At 44.9% G+C, this 16,432-nt stretch overlaps 1 protein-coding gene across 1 annotated transcript in view; it reads left to right on the plus strand.

Moving 5' to 3' along the window:
* cacna1ba (calcium channel, voltage-dependent, N type, alpha 1B subunit, a) overlaps positions 1–16,432 on the plus strand; it is a 166,166-nt gene that overhangs the window by 37,181 nt on the left and 112,553 nt on the right. The window lies entirely within an intron of this gene.

The following is a 16,432-nucleotide window of genomic DNA, read 5'->3' on the forward strand; positions in this document are numbered from 1 at the left end:
CAAAGTAAACTGCATGCTACTCAGGCCCGCAGCTAGGATATGCATATTATTAGTAGATTTGGATAGAAAACACTCTGAAGTTTCAATTTTTTTTGAATAATGTCTGTGAGTATAACAGAACTGATTTGGCAGGCGAAACCCTGAGCACAATCCAACCAGGGATTTTTTTGTTGAGGTCAATCTGTTTTCCATTGGGTTTCTATGGGAAGCCCTTTTTAATAAGAATATGGTTGCAGTTCCTATGGCTTCCCTAGATGTCAACAGTCTTTAGAAATTGGTTGATGTTTTTCTTTTGAGAAATGACGAAGTAGTCCTGTTGTTTCCATGTGTCACTCAGAGGGACTCAAGTCTTCTGGTGCGTGCAACCTGGAACGCACTTCACTTTGTTTTCGTCCGGTATTGAACACAGTATATCCCGTATTCAATTTTATTGATTATTTACGTTTTAGGGTACTTAAGTTTGGATTAGGAAAGTTGTTTGAAATGTTTGGACCAAGTTTACAGGTAACTTATTAGATACTTTGTAGGCGAGTTGAAACCAGTGTATTTCTGAATCAAACGTGCCAAATAAATTGACATTTTGGGGATATAAAGTAGGAATTTGTCGAACAAAAGGATCATTTGTGATGTTTCTGGGACATTTTGGAGTGCCAACAGAAGAAGATCTTCAAAGGTAAGGCATGAATTATATCGTTATTTCTGACTTTTGGGTCGCACCTGGCTGGTTGAAATATGATTATCATGTGTTTGTATGCGGGGTGCTGTCCTCAGATAATCACATGGTCTGCTTTCACCGTAAAGCCTTTTTGAAATCTGACACTGCGGCTAGATTAACAAGAAGTGAAGCTGTATTTTGATGTAAAACACTTGTATGTTTTATGAATTCTTATTTTGAGTATTTCTGTTCTTGAATTTGGCATGCTGCAATTTCACTGGATGTTGTCAAAGCGATCCCGTTAACGGGATTCGAGCAGGAATGAGGGTGAAGGGATCCCTTGAAGGGATCCATAAGAGGTTTAACAGGAAGCCAGTGTAGGGAGGCTATCATTGGAGTAATATGCTCAAATTTTGGGGTTCTAGTCAGGATTCTAGCAGCCGTATTTAGCACTAACTGAAGTTTATTTAGTGCTTTATCCGGGTAACAAAAGCATGGATTAATTTTTCTGCATCATTTTTGGACAGAAAAGTTCAGATTTTTGCAACGTTACGTAAATGGAAAAAAGCTGTCCTAGAAACAGTCTTGATATGTTCATCAAAAGAGAGATCAGGGTCCAGAGTAACGCCGAGGTCCTTCAGAGTTTTATTTGAGACGACTGTACAACCATCAAGATTAATTGTCAGATTCAAGAGAAGATCTCTTTGTTTCTTGGGACCTAGAACAAGCATCTCTGTTTTGTCCGAGTTTTAAAGTAGAAAGTTTGTCTGAAACACAGGCTTCCAGCAAGGGCAATTTTGGGGCTTCACCATGTTTCATTGAAATGTACAGCTGTGTGTCATCCGCATAGCAGTGAAAGTTAACATTATGTTTTCCAATGACATCCCCAAGAGGTAAAATATATAGTGAAAACAATAGTGGTCCTAAAACAGAACCTTGAGGAACACCGAAATTTTCAGTTGATTTGTCAGAGGACAAACCATTCACAGAGACAAACTGATATCTTTCCGATAGATAACATCTAAACCAGGCCAGAACTTGTCCGTGTAGACCAATTTAGGTTTCCAATCTCTCCAAAAGAATGTGGTGATCGATGGTATCAAAAGCAGCACTAAGGTCTAGGAGCATGAGGACAGATGCAGAGCCTCGGTCTGACGCCATTAAAAGGTAATTTACCACCTTTACAAGTGCAGTCTCAGTGCTATGATGGGGTCTAAAACCAGACTGAAGCATTTCGTATACATTGTTTGTCTTCAGGAAGGCAGTGAGTTGCTGCGCAACAGCTTTTTCAATTTTTTTGAGAGGAATGGGAGATTCGATATAGGCCAATAGTTTTTTATATTTTCTGGGTCAAGGTTTGGCCTTTTCAAGAGAGGCTTTATTACTGCCTCTTTTAGTGACACATCCGGTGGATAGAGAGTCGTTTATTATGTTCAACATAGGAGGGCGAAGCAGCTCTTTCAGTAGTTTAGTTGGAATAGGGTCCAGTATGCAGCTTGAAGGTTTAGAGGCCATGATTATTTTCATAATTATGTCAAGAGATATAGTACTAAAACACTTGAGTGTCTCCCTTGATCCTAGGTCCCGGCAGAGTTGTGCAGACTCAGGACAACTGAGCTTTGGAGGAATACGCAGATTTAAAGAGGAGTCCATAATTTGCTTTCTAATGTTCATGATCTTTTCCTCAAAGAAGTTCATGAATTTATTCCTGCCTAAGTGAAAGCCATCCTCTCTTGGGGAATGCTGCTTTTTAGTTAGCTTTGCGACAGTATAAAAAATAAATTTCGGATTGTTCTTATTTTCCTCAATTAAGTTGGAAAAAATAGGATGATCGAGCAGCAGTGAGGGCTCTTCGATACTGCACAGTACTGTCTTTCCAAGCTAGTCAGAAAAATTCCAGTTTGGTGTGGCGCCATTTCCGTTCCAATTTTCTGGAAGCTTGCTTCAGAGCTATTTTCTGTATACCAGGGAGCTAGTTTCTTATGACAAATGTTTTTAGGGGTGCAACTGCATCTAGGGTATTGCGCAAGGTTAAATTGAGTTCCTCAGTTTGGTGGTTAACTGATTTTTGTCCTCTGACGTCCTTGGGTAGGCAGAGGTAGTCTGGAAGGGCATCAAGGAGTCTTTGGGTTGTCTGAGAATATATAGCACGACTTTTGATGGTCCTTGGTTGGGGTCTGAGCAGATTATTTGTTGCGATTGGAAACATAATAAAATGGTGGTCCGATAGTCTAGGATTATGAGGAAAAACATAAAGATCCACAACATTTATTCCACGGGACAAAACTAGATCCAGAGTATGACTGTGGCAGTGAGTAGGTCCAAGACATGTTGGACAAAACCCTCTGAGTCGATGATGGCTTCGAAAGCCTTTTGGAGTAGGTCTGTGGACTTTTCCATGTAAATATTAAAGTCACCAAAAATGTGAATATTATCTGCTATGACTACAAGGTCCGATAGGAATGCAGGGAACTCAGTGAGTAACGCTGTATATGGCCCAGGAGGCCTGTAAACAGTAGCTATAAAAAGTGATTGAGTAGGCTGCATAGATTTCATGACTAGAAGCTCAAAAGACGAAAACGTCTGGGGTTTTTTGTAAATTGAAATTTGCTATCGTAAATGTTAGCAACACCTCTGCCTTTGCGGGATGCGCGGGGGATATGGTCACTAGTGTAACCAGGAGGTGAGGCCTCATTTAACACAGTAAATTCATCAGGCTTAAGCCATGCTTCAGTCAGGCCAATCACATCAAGATTATGATCAGTGATTAGTTCATTGACTATAACTGTCTTGGAAGTGAGGGATCTAATAGCCCTATTTTGAGATGTGAGGTATCACGATCTCTTTCAATAATGGCAGGAATGGAGGAGGTCTTTATTCTAGTGAGATTGCTAAGGTGAACACCGATAGCTGAGCTGACTACACTGACTGTGTTAGTGACAGACTCCACTAAGCTGGCAGGCTGGCTAACAGCCTGCTGCCTGTCCTGCACCCTATTTCATTGTGGAGCTAAGGGAGTTAGAGCCCTGTCTATGTTCGTAGGTAAGATGAGAGCACCCCTCCAGCTAGGATGGAGTCCGTCACTCCTCAACAGGCCAGGCTTGTTCCTGTTTGTGGGTGAGTCCCAGAAAGAGGGCCAGTTATCTACAAATTCTATCTTTTAGGAGGGGCAGAAAACAGTTTTCAACCAGTGATTGAGTTGTGAGACTTTGCTGTAGAGCTCATCACTCCCAGGAAAACAGGGAGCCGGAAACTGCTCACCCATGGGCGGTGCTCCTAGCGGCCGGAGATTTTAATGCAGGGAAACTTAAATCAGTTTTACCTCATTTCTATCAACATGTTAAATGTGCAATCAGAGGGAAAAAATCTAGATCACCTGTACTCCACACACATAGACGCATACAAAGCTCTCCCTCTCCCTCCATTTGGTCAAGGTACAAATCTGTTGTTCTGCTCCCGAACAAGGCAGTTAACAAGGCACTGTTCCTAGGCCGTCATTGAAAATAAGAATTTGTTCTTAACTGACTTGCCTAGTTAAATAAAGGTAAAATAAAATAAAAAATCTGACCACAATTCTATTCTCCTGATTTCTGCTTACAAGCTAAAATTAAAGCAGAAAGCACCAGTGACTTGGTCTATAAAAAAGTGGTGAGTTGAAGCAGATGATAAACTACAGGACTGTTTTGCTAGCACAGACTGGAACTTGTTCCGGGATTCTTCCGATGGCATTGAGGAGTACACCACATCAGTCACTGGCTTTATCAATAAGTGCATCGAGGACGTCGTCCCCACGGTGATTGTACTTACATACCCCAACCAGAAGCCATGGATTACAGGCAACATTCGCACTGAGCTAAAGGCTAGAGCTACCGCTTTCAAGGTGCGGGACTCTAACCCAGAAGCTTATAAGAAATCCCCTCCGACGAACCATCAAACAGGCAAAGCGCCAATACAGGGCTAAGATTGAATCATACTACACCGGCTGCGACGCTCGTGTTATGTGGCAGGGCTTGCAAACTAATACAGACTATTAAGGGAAGCACTGCCACGAGCTGCCCAATAACACAAACCTACCAGACGAGCTAAATCACTTCTATGCTCGCTTCGAGGCAAGCAACACTGAGGCATGCATGACAGCATCAGCTGTTCCGGACGACTGTGTGATCACGCTCTCCGTAGCCGACGTGAGTAAGACCTTTAAACAGGTCAACATTCACAAGGCCGCGGGGCCAGACGGATTACCAGGACGTGTGCTCCGGGCATGTGCTGACCAACTGGCAGGTGTCTTCACTGACATTTTCAACATTTCCCTGATTGAGTCTGTAATACCAATATGTTTCAAGCAGACCACCATAGTCCCTGTGCCCAAGAACACTAAGGCAACCTGCCTAAATGACTACCGACCCGTAGCACTCACGTCCGTAGCCATGAAATGCTTTGAAAGGCGGGTAATGGCTCACATTAACACCATTATCCCAGAAACCCTAGACCCACTCCAAATTGCATACTGCCCAAGTAGATCCACAGATGATGCAGTCTCTTTTGCACTCCACACTGCCCTTTCCCAACTGGACAAAAGGAACACCTTTGTGAGAATGCTATTCATTGACTACAGCTCAGCGTTCAACACCATAGTACCCTCAAAGCTCATCACTAAGCTAAGGATCCTCCCTCTGCAACTGGATCCTGGACTTCCTGACGGGCCACCCCAGGTGGTGAGGGTAGGTAGCAACACATCCGCCACGCTGATCCTCAACACTGGAGCCCCTCAGGGGTGCGTGCTCAGTCCCCTCATGTACTCCCAGTTCACCCACGACTGCATGGCCAGGCACAACTCCAACACCATCATTAAGTTTGCAGACAACAACGAGACAGCCTATAGGGAGGAGGTCAGAGACCTGGCCGGGTGGTGCCAGAATAACAACCTATCCCTCGGCATAATCAAGACAAAGGAGATGATTATGGACTACAGGAAAAGGAGGACCGAGCATGCCCCCATTCTCATTGACGGGGCTGTAGTGGAGCAGGTTGAGAGCTTCAAGTTCCTTCGTGTCCACATCACCAACAAACTAGAATGGTCCAAACACTCCAAGACAGTCGTGAAGAGGGCACGACAATTCCCTCTCAGGAATAGGCTTTGTCGAGAGCATCCTGACTGGTTGCATCACTGCCTTGTACGGCAACTGCTCAGCCTCCGACCGCAAGGCACTACAGAGGGTAATGCGTACGGCCCAGTACATCACTGGGGCTAAGCTGCCTGCCATCCAGGTTCTCTACACCAGGCGGTGTCAGAGGAAGGCCCTAAAAATTGTCAACGACCCCAGCCACCCCAGTCATAGAATGTTCTCTCTACTTCCGCATGGCAAACGGTACCGGAGCGTCAAGTCTAGGACCAAAAGTCTTCTCAACAGTTTTACCCCCAAACCATAAGACTCCTGAACAAGTAATAAAATGGCTATCCGGACTATTTGCATTGTCTCGCCCCCCCAACCCCTCTTTTACGCTGCTGCTACTCTCTGTTTATCATATATGCATAGTCACTTTAACTATACATTCATGTACATACTACATAAATTAGTCCGACTAACCGGTGCCCCTGCACATTGGCTACCCGGACTATCTGCATTGTGTCCTGCCACTCACCACCCGCCAATCCCTCTTTTACGCTACTGCAACTCTCTGTTTATCATATATGCATAGTCACTTTAACCATGCCTACATGTACATACTACCTCAATCAGCCCGACTAACCAGTGCCTGTATATAGCCTTGCTACTGTTATTTTTCACTGTCGTTTTTATTTCTTTACTTATCTATTGTTCACCTAATACCTATTTTTTACTTAAAGATCGCACTGTTGGTTAGGGCCTGTAAGTAAGCATTTCATTGTAAGGTCTACACCTGTTGTATTTGGCGCACATGACAAATAAACTTTGATTTGATCTGCTGCCTGTCCAGCTTTATCAGGGAAAATCCCTCTGTTGTTAGCTTGGATTCAATCACATCAAGAACATTTGATCTCAGCAGCTTCTTTATTACAGTGGGTCTGTTTGCTTTTCTACATACAGTATTTCCACAACAACAAAGGCCTATCAGAGTCAAGAGCGATGTCTTCATGTTAGTGGTTTGCTTTGCTTTCTATAACCAGTAAGGCAAAAAAATATATATATCTCTGGCTTCTTCCTCCTCTTATTGTTTCCTCCTGCTCCCTTGCTCCCAGAATCCCTGTCTCCTGGCTGCTGTAGTCTAATGAGATCAGAGGAGCCTTCTTTGTTTCCATGGTGACGCCTCCAGTCGTCTACAGTGTGGCTTTCCCTCCCAGTGCAGCCAACATAGACAACGCATCCACTGCTATAGCTGGGAGAGCTCTCTCTCTCTCTCTCTCTCTCTCTCTCTCTCTCTCTCTCTCTCTCTCTCTCTCTCTCTCTCTTTGTTTTCTCTTTCTCTCCCCTCTCTCTCTCTCTCTCTTTGTTTTCTCTTTCTCTCACCTCTCGCTCTCTCCCCCCCTGACCTTTCAGCCGTAAAGTGAGTAAGATACGACAGTTCATTGGGATGGATGATAGGATCACTAACTTCTATCGAAAAAAAGTGTGCTTCACTGTAAGGAAACAAGGACCACATAATATGATTTGTAATGGAATTTGAACCCCCGTCATAGACTTTAACTTAGCGCCGGGCCATGTTGGAAAAATATTGCCTTTTTGGCGTCATCTGTATTGCATGTTCAGTCGCAAGTACTGAGATAATCACAGCATATTTCAGGCAGAATCACACTTTCTTTTTGAAGACTCCCAACCCCAGCAATCCATCAAAGAGTGTGCTCCTCTCCTTGACCCTGCCTGCCAGCAGCCATTCCAGCCCTGTCGACCTCAGGATCCTCTAATAAAACAGGAGCAGGTGCTTTTTGCCAGTTCTCATCCTTCATATCACTGGGGCTGATTCCACACTACAGGATGCTCCCTTCCTGCTGCTTCCTCGGAGCATGTTCTTCACATCTCTCAACCATAATTTAGTCCCAATCCCAGTCCTGCTATTGAAATGGATAACACATTATATGGCTAGATGTGTATGAGATGCCTATTGCAAACAAGACATTGTTAAGATATCGAAAGTCAATGAGAATATGAAGGGAATGTGTTATTTGTGAAATGTAAAGTTCTCACAAAGATTATGTCATCCAGTATTTAAGATATTGACCGACAGACATTCAAACAAACAGAGGAGAGACAGACAGGAAATGGAGAAAGACAGAGGAGGCATCATTCTCGGGGGAATCTTGGCTTTAGACCAACCCAGTATAACTAATGCCCTGCCAGCTGACTGCTGAGTGTGAGTATACAGTAGAGTAGTGCTGCTGGCCGGCTGGTCCTCCTTACATAATGGGCTCTTTTCCACTTCACCTGCACTAGACTGGGCTAATGGGCCTCCCTGGTTTATGCAAGATGATGCTGCTGGCTGACTGTGATGTTCTATTCCAGTGACGGGTGAGGTAGTCATCTATTTCAGCCTCTACTACTCCATGCTGAGTGGTGCTGGAAGAGGGAACTGGCTGAGGAGGGCTGTGCGTGCGTGTGCTGTGCATGGGGCATATCTCTAGAGTGCTCAGCCGTATTGCACGCGGTGTAATTACTGAGTCACTGAGCGTCTCCTCGACTGCAAATAATAGAGTTGTAATGCATGTTGAATGAGTTGTTGTGCAAACTGGGAGGACATTTGCATTGCATTAAGCATTTGAATTATGGGGGTTGTGTGGTGAGTCCTATTGTATGTATCTAAACATTACGTGAGGTGAGGGCCACTAAAAACAGGTTTAATGGTCTGAATAATGCATACATTCACTAAACGTGTTGTAACACCAATGACAAAGCGACACATTCTGTGTAGAGCAAAGCTTTATGGGTTCTCTCTCAGCGCTAAGCATGGCCTTTCACAGCTTACCTCAGAAATGCAGTGCTTTCTTCATTTTTCTAACTCTGTTCGAGTTGCACTTTATCTTACATTATTGTGGAGAGTAAACTGATCAATGCTGGCCCGCTGATGTGAGATGAAAGGGCTGATATTGTCCTGTTCCATTCAGATCATTTCCATGGCTCTTGCTGACCTGCGTACGCAGTATACATCTCACATGTTGATGAACAGGTTGCTGTTGTTTCCACCTGAAATCAGACAAAACCGTCTCACACAAAGAAGAGTATAACATAGGCCTTTGTGCTCAGTAAGAGCCCTCTACACACCCAGGCAATATGCTCAGTAAGAGCCCTCTACACACCCAGGCAGTATGTTCAGTAAGAGCCCTCAACACACCCAGGCAGTATGCTCAGTAAGAGCCCTCTACACACCCAGGCAGTATGTTCAGTAAGAGTCCGTTATACACCCAGGCAGTATGCTCAGTAAGAGCCCTCTACACACCCAGGCAGTATGCTCAGTAAGAGCCCTCTACACACCCAGGCAGTATGTTCAGTAAGAGTCCGTTATACACCCAGGCAGTATGCTCAGTAAGAGCCCTCTACACACCCAGGCAGTATGCTCAGTAAGAGCCCTCTACACACCCAGGCAGTATGCTCAGTAAGAGCCCTCTACACACCCAGGCAGTATGCTCAGTAAGAGCCCTCTACACACCCAGGCAGTATGCTCAGTAAGAGCCCTCTACACACCCAGGCAGTATGTTCAGTAAGAGCCCTCTACACACCCAGGCAGTATGTTCAGTAAGAGCCCTCTACACACCCAGGCAGTATGCTCAGTAAGAATCCGTTATACACCCAGGCAGTATGCTCAGTAAGAGCCCTCTACACACCCAGGCAGTATGCTCAGTAAGAGCCCTCTACACACCCAGGCAGTATGCTCAGTAAGAGCCCTCTACACACCCAGGCAGTATGCTCAGTAAGAGCCCTCTACACACCCAGGCAGTATGCTCAGTAAGAGCCCTCTACACACCCAGGCAGTATGTTCAGTAAGAGCCCTCTACACACCCAGGCAGTATGTTCAGTAAGAGCCCTCTACACACCCAGGCAGTATGCTCAGTAAGAGCCCTCTACACACCCAGGCAGTATGCTCAGTAAGAGCCCTCTACACACCCAGGCAGTATGTTCAGTAAGAGCCCTCTACACACCCAGGCAGTATGTTCAGTAAGAGTCCGTTATACACCCAGGCAGTATGCTCAGTAAGAGCCCTCTACACACCCAGGCAGTATGCTCAGTAAGAGCCCTCTACACACCCAGGCAGTATGCTCAGTAAGAGCCCTCTACACACCCAGGCAGTATGCTCAGTAAGAGCCCTCTACACACCCAGGCAGTATGCTCAGTAAGAGCCCTCTACACACCCAGGCAGTATGTTCAGTAAGAGCCCTCTACACACCCAGGCAGTATGCTCAGTAAGAGCCCTCTACACACCCAGGCAGTATGCTCAGTAAGAGCCCTCTACACACCCAGGCAGTATGTTCAGTAAGGGCCCTCTACACACCCAGGCAGTATGCTCAGTAAGACAGCCATAAGTATACACCCAGACAGCCATTGGAAAAATGTATAATTCATCAGCTGGAGAAAGTTCCTAAATTACAAAGCAGTGACTGTGTCAATTCTGTAAAACCTCCCTCTCACACTCAACTGCATTAGATTAATTGTGAAATATGCTGGCATTGCACAATTTCACCCTTCACCCTCGTCTGACATAATTTGTTTATGATCGGAGAGCTTAGTCCCTATGAAACCCCCCATCAGATTCACCTGTCAATGGATGTTTTGATGATTTCTTCGAATCCTCCCCATTCCTGGCCATGACACTGATGATGGAACGATTGTTCATGCTTGAGACTGATGGAGTTGAGAAGCATAACAGTGTTCTGTGGTCATAGCCATTAACTGCTGTTCAAGCACTTCACTGGGCGTTGATAGGCTTATGTAAAAGAGTACTCTGGACTTTGAAATGTTGCTTGAACAGTTTCTAAACTGTCTTTTGCACTGAAATGACTAACATGTACATGTGAAATGTGTCTTTCCCTTAGTGTTTGTTTGACTGAGGGGGGGTTAAGCAGTTTTACATACTGAGTATTTGCAGACATCTTACCTCAGTTCTATCCGTTCAGTCTTATACAAACCAACGTACGTAGCTAGCTCTGATCTTCTTTCTTGATCCTAATCATGAAAGGCACATTGAAGAGCGTATTGTTTTGAACTAACCCTCAGGGCTGAAATGGATGTGTTCTCCTCCGAGCCCAGACAGTACCAGACAGGGTCAGCTGTGTTTATGCTCTCTCACCCGTCCGTCTCTGGCCACTCACATGGTTCCGCCTGTCATTTACACAACAGGGGAGGAGGCAGGTCATTATGCTGCCAAGCCTCTTATAAGATCACATCCCATACAGTAGAGCCAGACAACACTTCAGCCAGACAGTCAAACAGACAGTCAAACAGACAGTCAAACAGACAGACAGAAAGATAGACAACGGGTCAGCCAAACAGCCAGTCAGCCAGCCAAACAGAGAGCCAGGCTGCCAGTCAGACAGTCATTCAGCCAGACAACCAACCAATCAACTAGTCAGCCAGACAACCAGACAGATTGATAGACAGACATTCAGCCAGCCAAACAGCTAGTCAGCCAGCAAGCCAGACAGACAGACAGGGTGTGTCTGATAGGCTGCTACTTTCCTGTCAGTGAGGTAGAACCATAGAACATGTGGGCAGAGAAGTATTTCCAATAGAGCCTGGCTCAGTATCCTACATCTTCTTAAATATTGCACCCCCTGGTATCCTGTATCACTCACATCTAACATGGATGTGTTACACCTGAGCAGAAATATCCCCCCTGTTATGTCTTCTACTGCACTGTACTTGCTGTATCACTCACTTTCCACATGGATGTGTTACTCCAGACAGAGCTTGTGACTGTGTTAGTTTTCTACTATATTTCCCTGCCCTTGGAGCAGCAGAATGAGATTCTCTTCCCAGTCTTCTCCAGGGAGGTGCTGTAAACATACATGGTTGACTAATTGATAATCAAGATAATGGGTTTGACTTTTATCCTCTCATGTCAGCAGAGTTTATGTATGTGAGGAACAAAATTAATTATACGGCTCCCCCAGGCATAGGATATGATAAATACCTTCGCTACATTGCAGTTTGCTTCCAGGTCCCCCTAAAGAATTATGTAAAAATGTAAAAAATGGTTCATTCCATTATTCAGGGAAATCAACTACAGTCACTGTGTGATATTATGTTGTTTGTTTACATTCATTGCCAAATTATTATTTGGAAAGTAGGCAAAACAAAAACAATCATACAATAATAGTCCCAGATAAAAGTATTGCTTGTTTCTTTAGTTAAGATGGTCATTCAGTAGCCGTAGCAACAGTGGGACAGATGCTAGTTCTGCTGTTTAAAACAGAGGGAACTAGCATCGAAAGGTACATTAAGTAGCTAATCTAATGGTACATGCCTCTGCAGCGATACAGAAGGGGCTTTTACCCTGCGTTTGCCAGATGTTGTTTCATGAAGAGGGACTACGTTCTGTAGCATGCTTCACAGAGTGCCACAAGGTGGGATAAAATAGATCTATTTTTTAAGTACAAAAAAAAAGTGAATCACTCTCAAAGAGCAGAGGCACTATAGAAACAGCAATAATTTACAGGACACAGGCATGGTTAGTCACATACATGCCATCACCAACAGGAAACAGTTGAATCACATGTTTATTTCGTTATTGCAGCTGAGAGGAAAACAACTATCATAAATGTAACATAATTAAGTAAATTATATACTTTTTTTTTTGCATTTTGGTGTACGGCCATTCATTTAGAAACCTGCTTAGCTACGCTCAATTTAGTTAATTGAATGGAATGTAAAGTTGACTAATGTAGCTTCTATATTCATAGTGAAGAAAGACATCTGCCACGGTGTACCTCTTACAGCAGCTTAGTGGAGCTTCTATATTCATAGTGAAGAAAGACATCTGCCACGTTGTACCTCTTACAGCAGCTTAGTGGAGCTTCTATATTCATAGTGAAGAAAGACATCTGCCACGGTGTACCTCTTACAGCAGCTTAGTGGAGCTTCTATATTCATAGTGAAGAAAGACATCTGCCACGTTGTACCTCTTACAGCAGCTTAGTGGAGCTTCTATATTCATAGTGAAGAAAGACATCTGCCACGTTGTACCTCTTACAGCAGCTTAGTGGAGGCCTATACTTAAGGGACTAGTGTTTCATAGTCTCCCTTACTCTGCAATGCTGGGGCAACATATTAATGCTGTCTTTGGCTGGCGCTGTGTTTTCACTGCCCTCACTGTGCCCCCTTTGTCTGCTCTATCTGCTGGCAGGCGTAAGTACAGATAGAGAGATGGCAGAAAGAGTCTCTGACCCGCTTGAAGAAAGCCCCCTGGGAGCAGCCAAGTGTGTCCTCTGACCCATGCTGGCCACTTTGAATATGGGGAAACACACACACACCTGCTTTGTTCTCTCTGGTGGCTGAAGCAGTGACACAGCCAGAACTTAAACCCCAGTGATATCAGAGTCAGATAGATCCTGGTTGGGTTGGTGTTGAACTTTTTTCATTCATTGTCATCTCAAACCTGTTTTTGGAATGTTAAAGCAATATATTGTAAAGCTACAATATACGCCCTGAAAATGAGGCCATACCAGGGACCACGGTGTTGGTCATACCAGTGTGTTGCCTCATGTTGGGATTGGTTCAGTTGGGAGCATGTACCAGGTCCTGAGGCTTTCTGTCTTTTCTATAGTGGCAGGCAGGCAAACAGGGAGGGAGGCAGGCAGGCAGAAAAGCAAAGTGCTCTGAATAGAGCAGAGAGGAGAAGGAGTCTTGGGAGGCTGATTTCACTGAAGACAAGTGATCTATATTTCAGGATGCCAGCTGCAGTCTGGAACATTAGAATAGCAAGGCAGATCATGCTAGGAGACGGGGTGATCTCACTGGGAGAAGCCGTAAGCAAGAGATGATGGCCATCTCCTCTCCAGCCTTACCATATATTTTCTAGAGTCTGATACGTACTAGTTGATGTGGGGAAATGAGATTCACTTCATTTCCTAATTCTTTCCTTTGTAATGAAGGTAATCCCAGCTGGGAGTGTTTTAGTAGGCTGTGATTAATTCACATCCAGGGGAAAGGGAAGGAAATGTCAGTTTTAATGGAAAGAACCAAAACAATTCTAGGTTTCACCGCCCTGCAGTGAAACTGTACTGGCAGAGACCCCACTCCTACTTTCCATATGTTAACCTATTTTCTGGGGGTATCACATCCTTGTTGCATACAGTAGAGTCCTAAAGTGGCACACATTTTATAGTAATCACAAAGCAAGGTATATTATTCTGGTTACTATGAAGTATACTTCATGATCATATTATTCTAAAAACAGTCTGTGTTTTTGGTAACGCTGAAACCTTTCTTTAGCCATTAGTAATTGGATTCACTAGCAGCTACACCAACATCTCTATGTCCTCCCTCATGCTTTCTGCTGTCCTAACCCTCATGCGTTCTGCTGTCCCCTCCCTCATGCGTTCTGCTGTCCCCTCCGTCATGCTTTCTGCTGTCCCCTCCCTCATGCGTTCTGCTGTCCCCTCCGTCATGCGTTCTGCTGTCCCCTCCGTCATGCGTTCTGCTGTCCCCTCCCTCATGCTTTCTGCTGTCCACTCCCTCATGCTTTCTGCTGTCCACTCCCTCATGCTTTCTGCTGTCCACTCCCTCATGCTTTCTGCTGTCCACTCCCTCATGCTTTCTGCTGTCCCCTCCGTCATGCTTTCTGCTGTCCCCTCCGTCATGCTTTCTGCTGTCCCCTCCCTCATGCTTTCTGCTGTCCCCTCCCTCATGCTTTCTGCTGTCCACTCCCTCATGCGTTCTGCTGTCCACTCCCTCATGCGTTCTGCTGTCCCCTCTGTCATGCGTTCTGCTGTCCCCTCCCTCATGCGTTCTGCTGTCCCCTCCCTCATGCTTTCTGCTGTCCCCTCCCTCATGCTTTCTGCTGTCCCCTCCGTCATGCTTTCTGCTGTCCACTCCCTCATGCGTTCTGCTGTCCCCTCCATCATGCTTTCTGCTGTCCCCTCCCTCATGCTTTCTGCTGTCCACTCCCTCATGCTTTCTGCTGTCCACTCCGTCATGCTTTCTGCTGTCCACTCCCTCATGCTTTCTGCTGTCCCCTCCCTCATGCTTTCTGCTGTCCCCCCATGCTTTCTGCTGTCCCCTCCGTCATGCTTTCTGCTGTCCACTCCCTCATGCTTTCTGCTGTCCCCTCCCTCATGCTTTCTGCTGTCCCCTCCGTCATGCTTTCTGCTGTCCACTCCCTCATGCGTTCTGCTGTCCCCTCCATCATGCTTTCTGCTGTCCCCTCCGTCATGCTTTCTGCTGTCCACTCCCTCATGCTTTCTGCTGTCCCCTCCCTCATGCTTTCTGCTGTCCACTCCCTCATGCTTTCTGCTGTCCCCTCCCTCATGCTTTCTGCTGTCCCCCCCCCCCCCCCCATGCTTTCTGCTGCCCCCTCCCTCAGATTGGAGAGGCTGAGCAATGGAGCTATTCCCCTGGAGCTATTCCCCTCTCCTCCCTCCCCTCCTCTCTCTTTCATCTCTCCTCTCTCCCATCCTCTCATCCGTGAGACTGTGAGGGTGCAGTCAGATCCTCTTACGATGGGGGAGAGGTTTTAGGCAGAAGTGTCTTGATTATGCAGTCAGACCCCCAGGAGAATGAGGAAATGGTTCTTCATCTGAAATCTAAAGGGAAAGTGAGGATCTGAATTAGTTATTTCTAATGAGCTGCTACACAGCAAATTTGCGGGTGTTCAAATCTCAGTGTTGATTATAGTGGTTAACCCTAGTAGGATTGAAATTGACACCCCCTGCAGTTAATAAATGAAGTGTTATTTGAATCACAGTGGAATCAACACCGTGTGGTGGTGTTACTTGACTGTATTGAGTTAATTTCCATGAACTCTCTCAAAGTGAAAAAGACATGGGAGGGGCCTCTATATTTCCCAGCATGCTTTGTGGAAGGTTGCTTTTTAGAATACTTTGTTTTTGACCATATATCCATGTTTCTGCATGCACATGGATTAATTGATCTTACACTACACAAAGATAAATAACATACATTTCTGTAAACTAATCCCATCTGTAAGTGGTAGGACTTATTTATTGGGATGGTTGTTCCAGTTTAGATGGTTTAGGTAGTGTCATCTATCAATCTTCCCTACCTTAGCAGTAATTCTAACCTCAGTTGCAGGGGATTAAAAGCTCCAATTGTTGGCCATCCGAACTCTGGCTGGATGCAAATAGGAATTATATAACACTTTGCGAGCCAGCATAATGTGATTTGCCAATCTGGCCTGCAAGCCAGGAGTTTCAGACCACTGTGTTAGGGTAAAACTGGGATGTCGAAGTATGGTATTGTGAAAAAAAGCGATATATTGTCATATATAATACATTTTTTATAATAAAACATTCACTTAGGTACTCACTTGGAGAAGGCAACAGGACTGAAAGCCATGGAATGCAACAATCATGTCTCTGTCACTAGCAAACTCAGTCATGGGCGGTACTGGTACCTCTAAAATTCACTCGAAAGGCACTCTGGGAAATAAATATGCAAATAAGGCTTTACACCATACAGTGTTAAAACAACACCTCAAACCTAGTTACTATAACACTACAGATGTTCATTCCTTAACACTGAGAAAGTGTTAACAGCATCAGCTCTAAACATTTTTATTTATTTAAGTCAGAATTTGCAACGTCCTTGGTGTTAGGGTCCCAACACTCTCGGGGTGTTAGTTTATTAACACTTT

This window comes from Salmo salar, chromosome ssa24 (assembly GCF_905237065.1).
Source record: "Salmo salar chromosome ssa24, Ssal_v3.1, whole genome shotgun sequence".
NCBI lineage: Eukaryota > Metazoa > Chordata > Actinopteri > Salmoniformes > Salmonidae > Salmo > Salmo salar.